The sequence below is a fragment of the Hemicordylus capensis genome, chromosome 2 (assembly GCF_027244095.1).
Source record: "Hemicordylus capensis ecotype Gifberg chromosome 2, rHemCap1.1.pri, whole genome shotgun sequence".
Lineage (NCBI taxonomy): Eukaryota > Metazoa > Chordata > Lepidosauria > Squamata > Cordylidae > Hemicordylus > Hemicordylus capensis.
In genome coordinates, this window is record NC_069658.1 from 335,613,498 (window position 1) to 335,630,482 (window position 16,985).

Below are 16,985 nucleotides of genomic sequence, written 5' to 3' on the forward strand. Positions count from 1 at the left end.
TCCGATATGATTATCCTCTGGCAGACCACGGACATAATAAGCTGTCCCCTTTCTCCCCCCGCACTAATCTTTGCACAAGCAGGTGAAGGGATAATGTAGACTGTCCCTTCTTCTCTCTGAAGCCCACTGTGCATTATGAAAATATGTACCTGAGGATTGTACTTGACTTTTGAAAAACAAGAAATGCATTTTCTTTTAACAGAGCAAGGCCACAAGCTGAAAATTTGGCATTTGCCAACCTTGGTAATATGTGGAGTCAAGGCAGCTCCAAGGGAGGAAAGCAAAGAGAGAGAGAGAAGCTCAGATAGCCTAGTGGTTGGCAGATGATGAAGCTAGAGGGGGAAAGAAAGGAAAATAAACAGCCACTTTCATACCATCCTTTTTTGGTATGGCCATTTTTGTGAGTGGATATCAACTGGGAGATCCAAGGTTCTTGTCGGCAAAGGTGCTATCAGAGTGGTAGGCAAGGAAGAGTACACATGTATGTCCTTCACTGTGGATCAAGAGGCACCAGGCAGGCATCTTGGGTCTGAGTCTGACTGGTGCCCAGACAGGCACTGATGAACATAATAGTTTTCAACGGAGTTGGGTAGGCAGCAGAGACTCAACCATGTGAACTCACATGTAGGTACAAGGAGGAACAGGGACTGCTTGGGACTGGGGAGGGGAACTCAGTGTGGCAATCGACTGCTCCTGAGGAGAATCTTAGGTAGGGTAGAAGAGTACAATAGCAATGCATTGACCAGGTGGAATTCAAGGGACAGAGTGCCATAATTCTGCATCTGAAGAGCACACATGTGTCTAACGGTAGGGACTACAGGGTTTTCCTTCTGAGAGCTCCTAGCATGGGTTGGGAAGGTGGGATGTTTCAAAGAGAGAGTTGGGTGTTGTGGGGGAAATGCAGAGGAAATGCATGGATGGGGGAACTGCTATGTAAAATTGCCAAGACAAAAGGGCACTTGTACAAATACAAATATTTATATACTGCATTTCAACAGTTCACTCAATCTAATTAACTGTCTTAGAACTTGCCTTGATTACAGTTCCTTATTTTCTCAGGGCTTGTCTTCTGTCTAAGACCCCTGCTTATTCCATATTTAGCTTCATGATGAATTCAAAAGATCTGAGATGCTTTGCCCCTCCAGGCTGCCCAATTGTGTGACTGGGCTGTTTTGGCCCAGATAGTTTTGGCTTGATTTCCCTCTGGGCACTAAACACTTATCTTTGCAAAGTCTTGCTCAGGGTCAAAACTGAATTCCAATACTGGGAAGCTTCCTGGTAACCTGCCATTCTCGACACAGGCAGGCATAGTGAATAAACTACAATTGATTGTGTGATATTTAGAGGCTAGGAGGTATATTCCCGGCATCCAGAACACTGGTGGTGCTCACCGCAGCACCAGTTCTGTGGGCACACAAGTCACATGGCTATGATTGCAACTGGATCGTTTGGCAGGAAGGGCCTTCCTCTCGCACACCCTCCCCAGCCCAGCAAAAAGTTGTGTGAATGATCTTAATATCTGTTTAGGATCTACAGGCCTTCTGGCAGCTCCTTGCCGTTCTTTAAGCAAGTTATTAGAGACTCTGTCATGTGAGCAAAGAGTTAATCTCTCCATATTCTATCTATCTATCTATCTATCTATCTATCTATCTATCTATCTATCTATCTATCTATCTATCTATCGTTAAATTTATATACCACCTTTCATTAAAGCAATCCCAAGGCGGTTTACAGCAAAAAAATGTAAACACAAGATTGTAAAAAAGACACAATTAAAATATATAAAATATAAAATATATATCAAAATATATCCAGATGTTGGGGTAAAACAAAAAATGCATTTCTCTTTATCAAGGTCTAATTGTGAGATTCTTCAGGGTATCTGGGTGACCAATCCAGGTCACCCAGTCTAGGCTTCTGAAACAGTCTAGGCTTCTGTAACATTCAGCTATGCTAGTTTTTGAGTCTCTGTCAGCCAGAATGTTACTAAAATAGCTCTTCATTATGCCTAATGAAGAGCAGTTTGAAACTTGAAACTAGGAGGCTCCTATACCAGCCAGTTATAAAATATGCAATTTTATCACCTTCATTACCACCTTGTAAGTGTGGATGAATGAAGCAACCAGTATTCTGCTATATTAGAAACTTGAGTGCAGAGCAGGAACTAACCAATAAAGCCGTGGCAACTTGTTAGCAGAGACCTATTAAATAAACTCAACAATAAGTCTTCAGGACTGTATCTAGCTTTAGTTGGGTCTGGGACAAGAGTAGTTTGTGTACCCTTCCTCCATGAAACACATCTCTCCAAAGCAGGTCAAGGAGGGAACAATGGAAGAGTTGCTTGTAGTAGAGATCCCAGGTGCATTTACCTGGAAATAAACTCCAGTGGGGGTGGTTGTTAATCCCACAAGAGTTGCTTGCCAATAAATTTGAAGTTGGTGGGACAAACCTCTGAGTAGGCCTTCTTGACATTGGTCTGTCATTGTGTGCAGGATTGAAACCTCCTATTTATGAGAGTGGGGAAGGCAGGAGGGGCAAAGAATGAGTGCCTTTAAATGCTTTTGATGCCCCAGTCATTAAACACATTGTCCCCTCCCACACGATAAGGGACTTGCACTTGCCTTTTTCTAACCCCTGCTTCCTATGCACCATCCCATGTGGATGGGGCACAATCTCATAGAGAAGTGTTCATCCAAAGCAACACTCTCATTATTTAATGGCATCCGGCACCTTCCCCACACCATTATGAGTCTCCAGGATGATATGCCAGGTGGGGAGCAGGATGCATTCATGTCCCCTACCACACATAGGAGGGGCTGGTTCAGACACATAATCTGAAGCAACCCAGTAGCCACAATCCTATGTACTTAACTCTGTGTCCCACTGACATCTGTGGAGACTGTTCTTGTATGTATGGGATCTGCAATGTTACAAATAATGGGAGTGGGGGATGGGGAGAACAATTGTTCCGTAGCCGGGGGGGGGGGGGAATGATGAGATATATATTTTAATCATAAACCAGTGTGTTTATCTTGGCAGTCATGGAGGGGTTCCTCCCAACCAAATAGGATAGGGACACAGCAACAGCTCCTACTCCCCCTAGTGAATGGGAGGAAGATGCAATGACATCTTCTGCCTTGATAAATGGCAGTTTCTCCTCCTTCCACTGGCAGCAGACAAGGAGCTGTTGCTGGCACCACTGTTGTCACTGCTTCCCTTTTATTTGCCAGTGGAGGAGAGGCACCACCACCGCTGCTGAGAGACTCAGCACTGAGTGACTCCCCCATGGTGACATAGGGGACTTCTGGAAGGAAGCCCATTGGTTGAAGGGTGTTTGCACTGCTGCTGCCTTCTCCTCCCACCATTTGCAAATAGGTATGTCCTTCAGAGGTCTTGGAGGAACCAAATAAGGCTGGAGCATCCCTCGTTTGGAATGCACCAAAGTTGATTTGAAATGCAGACTGCTTCTCAGCATTGCTGCTGGAGACAATGGAGATGGCCTCTGAAGCAGGAAGTGTCTTATTAAAGAGATGTTGCCTGTTGTGAAGGCTTTCAGCTACTGTTGATATTTACGCAAGTTGATAGGGTAGCCCCCTCCCCATCATGTCAGTCCTAGTGATCCATGTGACTTGCAAGCAATTGTTGCTCTTAATTAGTGCCTTTGTCACATACCCAGAGTGTGTGGACACTCGTGGTGGGGGATGTCTGGATGAAGCATCTAATTTGTGTAGGTTACTGCTTGGTACTGTCTAACTTTAGTGAGCTTCTGCTTTTGCCACAAGTCAGAGCTTCAAATGATATGTTTTCTAAATTAAATATTTGAGGCATTTTGTGATTTCCACTCCCATAATCCATGCCTAATGAAGAAGAGCAGATGGTGCCAACACATTCCAGCCTAGCAAGGCAGTTGGTGTTTTCTGACTACGTTGGCATGTTTTCTTGTAAGACAGAAAACAAAGGACTTGCTGGGCGGGGAGGAATCAGTTTCTGTAGGTGTGGAGAAACATGCAACTGCTAACAAAATATTAATCAACAGCCTGTAGTTTTTGAAGAAAGTATGTTGATGCTTTTGAAAACTGACATCATACATTTCTAGTATTATAGTGCAATTAACTTCCTTTTTTTTAAAAAAAGGAACAAATAACAGTACACACTTTAATGTAGTTAGACATATTCCAACTCATACCTTGCAAACTCTAATTTTTGTTACAGCATGCCTGTTGCAAAGTAACGTTTGCAAACTTGCACTAAACACAAGAATTGTACAAACGCACAGCTGATAGCCATGTTTTGCAATAAGTAGATCTTTATATGATTCATTGTTTCCCACTTTTCAAGATGATGTATCTGTTTTTCCAAGCTTCCTCAAATTTGCTGAGATTTTAACTTCTCTATCCCCCCCCCCCCCCATTCTCTGTCTTTATACCTTCTTCCTTCCTTTCTTTTATTTGTGTCTGGTTATTTAAATTGTAAGCTTTCAGTCAGGGTTTTGTCAGGGTTAATTTTATCTTATATACTGTACAGTGTCTTGTTTTTTTGTTGCTCAACAAGTGAATATTATTATTAGTCAGTATATATTTGTCAAAATGGTCAAATCTGAAGCTGAATGTACATTTACTACTGTAGTTTTAATGGGTGTGTCCATTAAAACTAAATATGTGAGTGTTGGAGCTAGGACCCTGGCAGTATCAGTTCTCAGCTGCAATGTCTCATAGAGACCACTGGCGGGGGGAGGTTATGGTCATGGGTAAAAGTGCTGGACTCCTCCCCTCTTTGTTCTTCCAGTGTTAGTCTCCTTTTTGTTTCTCCAGAGATGGCTGTTTGTTTTGCTCTCTCTTTTCAGCCATGAGCTACAGCTGAAATTAAGCTACAGGCTTTCCCCCATTTGTTTGTAACCTTTTATTTAAATAAATCCTTGTAGTTCTCCAATACTAAGGAACTGTCTTAAGACCTCTTGCTTTGCTGCTTTCTCAACAAACTGGTTTTGCTTTGCTATTTGGGGACAGAACTGCCACTCTTCCCCTACAGTGAAGCAGCCCTGATAATTAACTCAGGTGGTCAGAAAATGTCTTACTTGTGTATTGTTCAAGGAAGTACCTAGAGCCCCCAGAGTTCAAACTTTATTATTCTATGTTCCTCAAAATGTGTTTCTTTTAAAGTCTGATGTTTGCTTTCTGGCTTGTAAACAAAATAATTATAGTAAGATCATTTTTGAACTCAGGCTGTCACTGTGAGAACTGGAGCACTAAGATGTGGCAAACTCTTTTTATTTATACTCTGCATACAAGACTATTTTAAAATTGTAGTTATAATATGGTTGACATAACAAAAGTCTTATCAGGAGTGGTGATACAGCCAAGCCACACACCTAGTTGTCAGCATTGGGTTATTGGCTGCCTCTCCATGCCCAAAGAGGCTTGCATACTCTTTTGATCCCCAGCTCTTGACCCAAAAGGTTTTCCTGTATCTTTGATAGCTCCATGAGAAAATAAGCACAACAGGAGTCACAGTGCTGCAGGGCCTGGAGGGGCCACACCATCTAAACAGCTCTGACATACATTTACAGAAAACAAAGGAGCTCTTTTCAGACTATTAATTGACTATCCTGTATACACATTGGTGGTATAGAATGAACAATGGTGGTCATTTTTAATAACAAAACAACTCTTATCACTGCTATTATTATTTTAACTCAGGGATAGAGGAAGGTTGGTGGTGCCCCCCCCTCCTCAGCCTCATGACCCCCTGCCATCTCTGCCTCTGCATCTCTGGGAGATGGTGACTGGCAGTGCTTCCATATTTTGATTCCATGATCCTTGAGTCGGTATCAGAAGCACATCAACACAGGGGATGCGGCTGGCATTGGAGCACAGCCAGGCTGCTTGTAGCCCTCGCCCAATCAGTGAGTGGTTCCTTCACTTTCTGGGTGCTTTTTTTCTCTCCCTCATTCAGAGCAAGAAAGAGGAAGAAAGCACCCAACCTGTGAATAAAGCACTCGCCAGCCGGGAGAGCAGTGGCAACATGTGGCATGTGCGGGCCTCAATGCTGGCAATGCCCCCTGCCACACAAAGTGTGTGGGCACAATGGTGGTCTCACAAACCAGCAGTGGGCCCTTCTGGGAGCCCTGGGCCTTTAGCATCTGCTTAGTTCTGCCAACCCTCATATATAAGCACTGGATAGAATACATGCAAGATTCTATAGCAATCAGAAGTAGGAGCAACAATTCTTAGGAGTGGTTGTGTGTACTTCAGAAGCACCTGATTCTCTAACATCAGTTTCCTTCTAGCAATTTGTCCCGTGTGCCTAAACTCTGATAGTGTGTTCCTGCCGGATTGGCTTCTCATTCTCCATTCAGTGCAATGGAGAGAGCCAATCCACACAGATATCTTTTTGCATATGTGGATTGACTGCCTCCATTGAAATGAAATCCCGCCCCCACCCCCCACATCGCAACATGCAAGATACATGTGTGGACACGGAAAATCTTTGGATCAGGGTGATTAGATTGAAAAGATGCAATGACTTATAGCAATTACTATACATCTTTAAATATTTAATGCTCACTTGGTTTCATGGTTTGCTTTTTAAAATGGGGAAAAACAGAACCACACTTCCCTTCTTAACAATCGTTGTTTTATTAATATATTTTACAAGATTGCAGTTGAAATAATTTTAAATACAAATCTTTTTATACAGAAAGTATAATAAAGTTAAAATAGTTCCTTGTGTAATTCATAGCATTATTGCAATGCTTACAAAATTTTGCATAGAGTGTGCAAGGATTGATGTTACTTGATTAAAAAAAAGCTTTAATTGTTTTCTCACAGTCACACACATACATCAATTTAAAAAAATAAAAAGCCAAACAAGATGTGAACATTTTCATGAGGGGAAAAAAATGTGATTTTAAAACATGAACTTCATTTTGTCCTGTTTCCATTATGAAGGCCTTGGTGGTTACCATAGGCCAGACAACATGTTTTACTATCACAGATGGAAAATTGTTATGGCATATGGGCTGTGTTTTGATGCTACGGTTGTATGACAGATAGGATTCTGACAGTTTAAGTGTCATTGCTTATACCAGCAGAGAATGTATTCTGCTGTCAGTGCTCTGTATGCACAGCATTTTAGTGGATCAACACAAGCAATTATCTGATGTGTCAAGTACCAGCATCCAGACAAGGCAAGCTATTAAAAGAAGCTATACTATGGCCAGGAAAGTGACTGCAATTCTAAACAAATTTGCCTGGAAGGAAGGTGCATGGAACACAGGGGGCTTACTTCTGAAGGAACATGCCTAGGATTGAGTGCCATAGAAATCAATTTGAGCTAGGAATACTTTTGATCTCAGCTTCCCAAACCTCAACTCTGCGCTCATATATCTAGAGGCAGTAACCCCCCACCCACCCATGTACCAGCTGCTGGGACGTCAACCTTGAGAGGGTGGCTGCCCTTTTCTCCTGCTTGTTGTCATCCCAGAAACACCTGACTGGACTAGATAGGCCTTTGGTTTGATGCCTCAGGGGTCTCTCTAATGCAGGAGCAAAATTTATGTCAGGACTTGGTGTGCATTATGAATATTGTTAATACAGAACAGAGAGCAAAGGAGGGCCATTTTGTAATTAAGTGTACATTCTGGACAATATAGTATTTTACAATCCCATTGCAGCTAAGGGAAAGTTTAAAAAGCATTGTTAGTGTCCAGTATGAAAATGCCTATTCTTGTAACCCAGCTAAATTAAACTACTTTAAAAGATGACCACTTTATTTCCTACAGTTAAACTTCTGTTCAACTGAGAAATGAATTGGGCTATCAACACATTTAGCCATGGGGAAGGCATACTGAAATTTGATTAGGTTCTGTATAGGATGAGGTGGGAGACAGTTTGCAAATACAGAACCTAATCAATAAAGTCACAGGAGCACAGGTCTCTTAGATGAATCTGAAAGAAGAGGAAAAATGTAGGCTTCTTGATTTAAAATATGGGGAGAATATGCTAGTTGGAGTAAATGGTACTAGCTGGTTGGCGGGGGCTGTTTTGTCTTGGCAAAACAGTTGTATAGAATGACTGTCATCATTAATCCACTCCTAGAAATGCAGAGATGAGTACATAGGAAGGATTCTTCATGGGGTTCAATGAAGCCCTTGAACTTCTCTTCTCCCACCTTTAGCCAGGTGCAAGTGTAATTCTGGTTGCAATGCAACACACTCAACTGTTACTTACAGTGGGGAGGTTCATCATGATTCCCATAGTGAGATCCAGTAGCTCCATAACAAGGGGCCCTGCCACTGGATCTGCCAAATCAATGGGTCTCTTCCTGCTAGTAATGGCTAGGTGCATGTCAATGTGCACTCATGGCAAACAGTCAGTAGGGCATGGGTGAGGGAGCTAAAGGCTTCTATTGAGCTCTGGGGGGAGTCCCCTACACCTCTGCATTCATGGGAGAGAATGGATCAAGCTCGTTTTCATGGGTTAATTACCTACCAATTCCTGTTTAAAGCTTTCTTGTGAGTGGCAATATGAGAGGCAAAGCAAACTTGACCAGATTTTGAATGCATTTGTCTTCCTTTGTACCAATATAATAATTATGACCATCCTAAGGAATATACAGTAGCCCTATTCACATATACAATCGATGGATATTGTATGCAGGTTTATTAATCTGTATGCATGTACAGTGTGTGTGTGTGTGTATGTGTGTGTGTGTGTGTGTATGTGTGTATATATATATATATATATATATAATCTGCACTCTACATGTTTCAGGGATCCAGTCAAGGGGCCAGTTTGCCTATCTAGTGTGCTATCCTGCTGCATAACTATATGGGGCAGGATTTCGTCTGACCACCCCCATGTGCAAATTAAATACATGGATTTGTTTGGATGCTTTGTTATTTCATATGCTTTATGTGTTTTTACTTGATGTTTTAATGCTGTGCTGTGAGCTGCCAAGATAACAATTTGTTATGGGGTGGATAACAAAGCTTATCATTATTTATTATGCAATGGTAAGGCAGCATGCCAGTTGGGAGGAAGATGTGGAGGGGGCTGAAGGACATAATGTCCAAAGCATCCTCTCACGTTGACTTTTTAAAAATGCATGTATAGTCAATGCTTGTGTGTACAATGTAATGTGTAAATAGCTCTTAAGGCTCCTTGTCAAGAATGTTACCTTGGTTCATATGTATGTATGCATGTATGTATGTATGTATGTATTTAATCATATTTGTATACCACTCCAAACTTTTGTCTCTGGGCGGTTAACAATATTGGGAGATATGGTACAAATCTTGCTATAGCCATGTGCTTTTTCAAACATCTAGGGGGCTGACACAGACATGCTACTGGAAGTCTGTGATTTGATCTTGCGACTTCAAAGCTCTGTTGCCAGATTTGGCTCTTTTTAAGCCAAATTTTGGGTTACGGCCCATTTGACTCACGAGTATACCCCTGAGGTTCTGGTTTGGAGCTCAAACAACAGCACTGGTGGTGGGGGCTTTCACTCCCCCCACGTAACCTTTGCCTAATATAATTGTCATTCTAAACTGCTAGTAGTAACACTGTAGGAAAAATATAGGTATTTGCGTAGTGTCTGTATTTCCCCTCCCTGAAAGGCCAATAGAGGTTTGAGAGAGGAGGGTTAGACTGGGGCAATGGTGCATGGGGGGTGGGAAGCCGAATTTTCTCCTCCAGCACTGCTGCTCTGACCGAAATCAAAGCCTTCCACTCACCATTGGCAGCTGCTTTAACATAAAAAGTGGCGGGGGGAGGCAATTGCCGTTTCTGGTCTTAGTGTAAAATATATTTAGTATCTGGCCTTTGACCCAGGGGCGTAGCTAAGGGAGAGGGGGCCTGTGTTCATCCCTCTCTCTGGCGGCCCCCCAGAGTGAGGGGGATAATGAAGAAAATAGGGAGGGGTGGAGCTGGAGGGCCCTCAGGAGCAGGGGGCCCGTGTTCTTTGAACGCTGTCGCTCAATTATAGCTACGCCCCTGCTTTGACCAGTACAAAGCTAGAATGGAACACACACACACACACACACACACACACACACACACACACACACACACACACACCAAATGGCATTCTAAGATTTAGTATGGCTGTAGCACCATACTCTCCCTTTTCTAAAACTGCTGCTCTTCACCTTTGCAGCTATTTATTGCATAGCCATGGTTTTGATGCAGTAGAAGAGGGAAAGCATAAGGCCTATGGGGAAAATGTACTAAATATCCCATAACTACCAAGTTGTTTCTTTCATCAGAAGCCCAGATCATTAACACAAATTGGTGTCCTTAATAACTTGCCCTTGTATTGATACTGATGCTTGCTTGAGGGGTGTAAGATGGCTGTGGAGAACACTGAACAGCAATTGCCTTGGCTATACTATTTAGATGCTTATGCATATAATTTGGGACATAATTAATATACCACCAAAGCATCAAATTATCATCACATCAATAAGATCATCTATAATGAGCTAGAGGTGGTGATTGCAAATTCAAAGGAGGACTCAAATAAAAGTGCTCGCTCAAACAAAAATGCTAATTTCATTTATAGCATACAAGAAAGCTCATTTAAGAGCCCAGCCAAGAAAAACAACAACCCCAAATTGTATGTAGCAATAGCTAAACTGTAGAAGGAGGAAGTTCAGCAATGTTTCTATAGACACTTATAATCCAATCTTGTGAGCAACACAGAATTCCAGTCACTTGTTTGTGTGATGCATTGTTTTCTTGTAAACTCAAAGCTGCTTGAAGGTGTGACAGAAACTGTTTTGCTATGAAGAAATCTTGTAAACACCCTTAGAAATGGCATTGCTTTAGAAAGTGGTAATGCATTTAGTACGCAGCAACAGGTTTCAGACTATTTTATCTCTTACCCAGTGATTAAGTTTTAAGAATGGGAAGGGGGCAGGCGCGGGGAGAACACCACACATGAATACATAATAAATTTCTGTAACAACAGCAACAAAAAGAGATGCACCTGTCATGCTATGAAGAAAGCTTATCATTATAAAGATGTAGAAACAGTTGATCCTAAAGGAATTCGTGAAAGGCTCTAAACAACCTTAAAAACACACACCACACCATCCTGTTGAAAAATAAGTGATTTTCTAAGGTGGCACATCTTTATCTTGAATATTTGGTAGCAGGGCACTATGCAAATGTAACATTTTTGCACAAATCTTTCCTATGGTCGCCCACACACACTGGCAGAAAGACAGCGTCGAACAAACAGCGAGACAAATAAACTACTTTAAATTGCTCTCTAGTGGACCTTTTCTTTCAAAATGAAAATTGATCACAAAATGATCAACAGCCTACCCCTCTCAAAGAGAGATTACGAGATGGCTCATCTCTCCTTTGAATTGGCGGCATACTGCTGCTAAGACAATAGTACTAGCAAGGAACATTTGTGGCACAGGATGACAAGGTGCGATGCTACAAGAAGATAAAACATTTCCAGCAAATGGCAGCGCTGCTGGGCCTTCCTAGCAGAATACCATCTGTACTAGTCAAATTAATTTCTGAGGAAGTTTACATCCCTGTGGTTTTGACAGATTTGCATGATGAATGCCACTGTATCAGGGCTTGAATCTCACTGCTTTTACTTTAGATATACAGGCCTGCTGCTTTGCATAGCCACCGCTTTCACCAAAACAAAAAGAGATTTTGTGCAAACTAGCTTCTCCTGGGATTGGAAAAAAACACCTGTTAACAGTAAGAAATTCCTGGAAGCTTTTCACACGGGGCTTTTGAAGCCCTTGCATCTCCTCTGGAATGGATGGGGGTATGTTCACATATTGGCCAGATTTACCCCCAAGTCCCTGTGGGTTATCGGGGAGCACAAAATTAGGGTTTTTCACTGTGCATTAGGGTGTAACCCAATTTATTTCTGGTGTAAAGAAAAAATCTGGGGGTTTTTTTGGACAACTTTGAGTTTGCAGTAAAGCCTCCCTGTAAACTCATGGTAAAACCTGCTGTGCGTAAAAGCCCCTGGTAGAGATAATCTGAAGTAAAGACTGAGTTTGCTTCAATAAAACTGCCATAAAACTTGATATGAAAGTTCCATAAAACTTGAATAACTTTTAGAGGTTTCTTTCCTGTTCTTACAACAATGATACAAGGAACCTTCTTCGAGGTGAATTATTGCCATTTCCCCCATCTTGAGTCTCCAAATACAGATAAAATACAACTATGGGGGCACATACCCACACATTTGATTATACTTTTAAGATAAAAACTGCCCATTCCACAGCATATTCAGTTAGGTCTTCGATGTAAGCCCACAAGTTCCATGAAACTAGACTGGATTGTGTAGGCTAATATCTAAGTACTTCTGCATAACTGGGATGTGGATCAAGCTGAATAATACATAGTAATGTTAATGGACGTGTGTGTGTGTGTGTGTGTGTGTGTGTGTGTGTGTTTTGTGTATTTCCCCCTAGAAGATATATTTTATATTCCATGAGCCTTGATCAGTCATTCTGCAGAATGAGAATTAATATAATTGAACATAATCTTTGTGAGGTCTATTGCAAAAACAGAGACTGTTACCAAGGTCACTTTTCATCAATCAAATGCAAAAGAAAAGGTTATTTGGTAGCACCTTTGGCCTCTTCAATATTTACAGTGCTAAATTGTTCCTCTACTCTCTCTGTTTTCAGAAGCTGTGATGTCCACTGGTGCACTCTAGCCTTTCCCAAGTATCTGAGCATGTGCAATAGGGAAGGTGCTTCCTTGGAACTACAGTACTTACTTGATCTGTAAGCTAAGAATACTCTTATGGTTGGCAGAGTTAGGGTTACATTTATCTATCTGCGTCTTACTTCATGCTTAAAAGACATAGCACACTATACGATAGAAAGTCACACTGGGATTTAAATAGATCTTCTAATTTAATGCAAGAACTTAAGTATCTGCTGTAGACAGAAGTTACAAATGGCTTTGGTAGCTTTTCCTCTGAGTGGCAGAGTCACAAGAGTCCCACACACAGCAAAGGAAAAAGCTGAAATTGCTGGCAACGGCGGATATCTTCTGTCTCAGAGATGTTAAACAAGTGCTCTTAGGTCTACATTTCTTTTTTAAAAAAATTCAAGTCGTGTGTGTGTGTGTGGTTTTCCCTCTTTCCTTTTATACATCTCAAAATATATGAAACTGGCCAGCATCCAGGCTAACAAAGCAGTGCTGCTGATGGTTTGGGCCAGCGTAGTACTGGCAAATGCACAAGGAGTGGAATTCAACCCAAAATTATTTCCCTAAGGGTTGCACAGCTCTCCAGGACATATTTTCAGGTGACCTAGAGCATTTTCAGGAAAAGGGGAGGTCATCAAAATTCATGTCCTCTGAGAGTGTGGGTGCTGTGTTAGTTGCTTGGCCGCAGAACAGGCACTTATCACGTAGCACCCATGCTTTGTTAGTCTGAATGTCAGCCACTATTATTTTCTTCATTCAGATGTATTACAGGTTTTTCCATTTGTTCCTTCACTATGAACTCTGTGACTGAAATTCCAGCTCTTTCTGAAGCAAAAATAAAAGTTAAATGAAAATAGTATCTCTCTTCTCACCACTACTATTCTTGACAGGAAACCTAACTCCACAAGAGGAAATTGTTAACAAAACGCATGCACATGCATGCACACTCACACCATTTCAGTTCTGGGCTCTGCACTGTGATGCTCAAGACAATGTTTCATCCTGTCATCTTCATCTTTATCTCAGTGCCAGCGCAGTCTCTTAAGAGTGAATGGAGGCTTGAAGTATTCAGTTGAGAACAAAGAATAACTTACACAGGATCAAGTTCTATTCATGAAGATGGGTGAGCTTCTAAGCATCAGGTAATGTCTACTTTGGTAGATGTAGAAGCTATTCTTGTGACCAGCAAGAAACTGATGATTGCAGACCAGCAAGATGATTGCAGACCAGCGAGAAACGGGCTAAGGGAGCTGAGCCAAGTGCAGTGTATTACTGGGGCTCCGGGGGTGGTGTGCCGTGCAATGGTGCTTCCCTTCACCCGAACCCTGGAACTGGGTGGATGGCAGGAGAGCCACCGCTCATCTGTGCTGCCAATCTGCCCACCCAGAGCCCTGGCTGCAATCATCTGCAGGGAGATAAGTGCTTTTGGGCTTCCTCCCCGCAGAAGGGAGTAGCCTCCTCACATGATCATGAGGATCGCTTCAAAGATGGACTGTTGTAGAATGTCCTGTGATAGATTATATCTATTGAATAATATGGAATGATATAATTCAGGACTGACAGGTTGCCTGATAAAATGCAGAGATCAGCACTGTAACAGCATTTCTATGCAGTGCAGAATGTGTGTGCTGGTTGGTGTTTAAGCTAGAACTGAACCATAGATTTGTGCTAAGCAGACACATTCTTATAGGGCCTACCTCCCATAATAATATACATCTCATTACTAAAGTTAGTGTTTATTCAAACTTTCCTTTCCCAAAAAGGGAAAGGAAAACTTTCTTTGGGGTGGGGGGAACCTATGCTGAAACAAATGCTGATTCATATAATCAACGGAGGTGATACTTATTGATCAAATAAAGGACTGTGTTCAGCCCGGGTTTGGGAGCTGTGTGTGCTCCCAATTTTTGGTTGTGTGAGAGCAAAGTAGGAGGAAAACCTGGGTAGAAGTGATTGTGTAGAAGCAAGGTAGGAGGAAAAGCTACCCAGGTTTTCCTCCTACCTTGCTTCCACACAATCACTTCTATTCAGGTTTTCCTCTTACTTTGCTTCCACACAACCAAAAATTGAGAGCCCACACAGCTCCCAAACCTGGGATGAATGCAGTTTATCATTGTGTGAATGCCCTCATTAAATGATAAGTGAGCTTCCAAGGATGGCACTGCATCAAAACTGTGCACAAAGGATTTGTTTTGTATAACTATTTCACACAACTGAATTGTCACTTGAGAAATGTAGTTGTATAAACCAACTCTGATTCTGTCTAAAGAACTTCTCTGCAAAGCTCAAAGGCCTGCACATTCTCATAAACTGAACCTGGTCAACTAAAAACTGCTATCAAATTTACTTTGGGCATATTTCAGGGGGGGAAAGTAGGTGTACCCCTTTGAAATCAATGGAATTTAAGCAGTTATGCTAGTGTTTAAATCCTACTATTTCAACAGGACATCCAGCTTGATCCTATGCATGTTTTCTTAGAAGTACTTTCACTCAAGTCTAAAGAATCACAGAGGTGAGTCTCATGACCCTTAAGAGGGTTTGCGGGGAGAGCGGGCTTAGTCCATCCTCCCCGCAGACTATCCCCATACAGCCCTGGGCGGGCGGATTGGCTGCCAGCTCTGTCACGGAGCCGGTGGGGGCTGCGGGGATTGGGGGCCGCATGGCCCCCAGAAGTTCCAGGATGCCCTGCGTGAGTGCATGTGGTATCCTGGAGAGACCCCCAGGGCCGGGAGGCTTGTTTCAGCCTCCCTGCAGGGGTATCCTTATGTGTTGCAATGGCATAGAGCCGTGCTGTGCCACAGCAACACATGATCAAATAGATGGGGTTAGCAGTATAGCAGAGTGCTTGTTCCACTAACTTTGTCTAAGGGGAGGGGGAATTAAGAGAGTTTGCTGTCGGGAGCTGCACGGCTCCCGTGGCAGCACACAATCCTCCAAAAGCGGGCTGGGCTCCCTTAGCCCGCTTTTGGTGGATCATGAGAATCTCCTCACAGCCTTAGCTACACCCAGCTGTCTTTAAATTGCACCTTGTGTCTTTCTTATTTTCAAGGTCCATGGCGATAGCAATCGATGACAAATGATCGAGAAATGTGCGATGAAAGGCAACAAATGAAACTTCACACTTAAGCAAGTTTAACCTCATGCAACCACATCTATGCAGTATGCTAATACCTTTTCCAGTAGCTATTGATTTTGCCTCTAAATGACAACTTCCTCTGTGACAACTTTGCATTTGAACTGCTGACCTAGTAGATACACTGACTGCTGAATCAAAGCAATTCAGAAAGTGATGCAATCTATTATCAATACATTTAGATAGGTTACTGGTGTAAAGGCAACTGATAATAGTTAACTTCCTCTAATACTTTCTCGGTGTAAAACAATAATAGTGTGCTCTGAAAGCACAACAAGTCAATTGGCACAGTAATTAAAGCATGTATCTTTATTCATAGCATTTATGGTGGCTTAAGGCGTGCTGAAATTAGCACAGGACTGAGAAGTATATCAGAAGGACAGAGTTATGATGCAGGAAGAGCAATATTGCAGCTGCTTGAAGCCAATGACTGTGGGCGGGTTCACACAATTGATCTCATATTAGTATGATGGGAATCTGAGATTTATCAAGATGTGCATGCTACCATGGAGCGCATTGTGTGAACCCATCCAATACCGGGAATCTCAGATTGGCACCACGTGAAATCAACATGAAGCTGAGATAAGTAATCTTAGAACTGAAGTTAGCTTGATTATCTTGGCTTCATTTTGCTTTGGTGTGGTGCCAATCTGAGATTTCTGGTAATGACTGGGTTCACACAAGATGCTCCATTAGAGCGCAAATGCCTTGGGAATTTCAGTTCAGCATCAAACTAATCTATGATCAATTGTGTGAACCCACCCATTGACTGATATCCAAACTAACAAAGTGTCATTGCTACATGAGAAGCACCTGTTTTGCTGCTGGTTTCACCTTGGGACCAGTGCTCTCTAACTTCTTCATAAATGATCTAAAAGTTGGGGTAAGCAACAAAGTGGCCAAATTTTCAGATGACACTAAACGATTTAGGGTAGTGAAATCTAAAACAGATTGTGAGGAGCTGCAAAAAGATCTCTTCAAACTGGGGGAGTGGGTGACAAAAATACGAATTCCATGCTAGGAGTCATTAGAAGGGGGACTGAAAATAAAACTGCAAATATTATAATGCCCTTATACAAATCTATGGTGCAGCCACATCTGGAATACTGTGTATAGCTTTGATCACTGTATCTTAAGAAGGATATTGTAGAACT

General features: G+C 42.1%; 1 long non-coding RNA gene across 1 annotated transcript in view; it reads left to right on the plus strand.

The window, feature by feature from the left end:
• Positions 1–16,252, plus strand: part of LOC128347314 (uncharacterized) — a 34,412-nt gene extending 18,160 nt beyond the window's left edge. The window contains exons 2-4 of the long non-coding RNA XR_008317499.1: positions 13,728–13,843; positions 15,143–15,210; positions 15,748–16,252. This is a non-coding gene — a long non-coding RNA (uncharacterized LOC128347314). The remainder of the gene's footprint in view (positions 1–13,727; positions 13,844–15,142; positions 15,211–15,747) is intronic.
• The last annotated feature ends 733 nt before the right edge of the window (positions 16,253–16,985 follow it).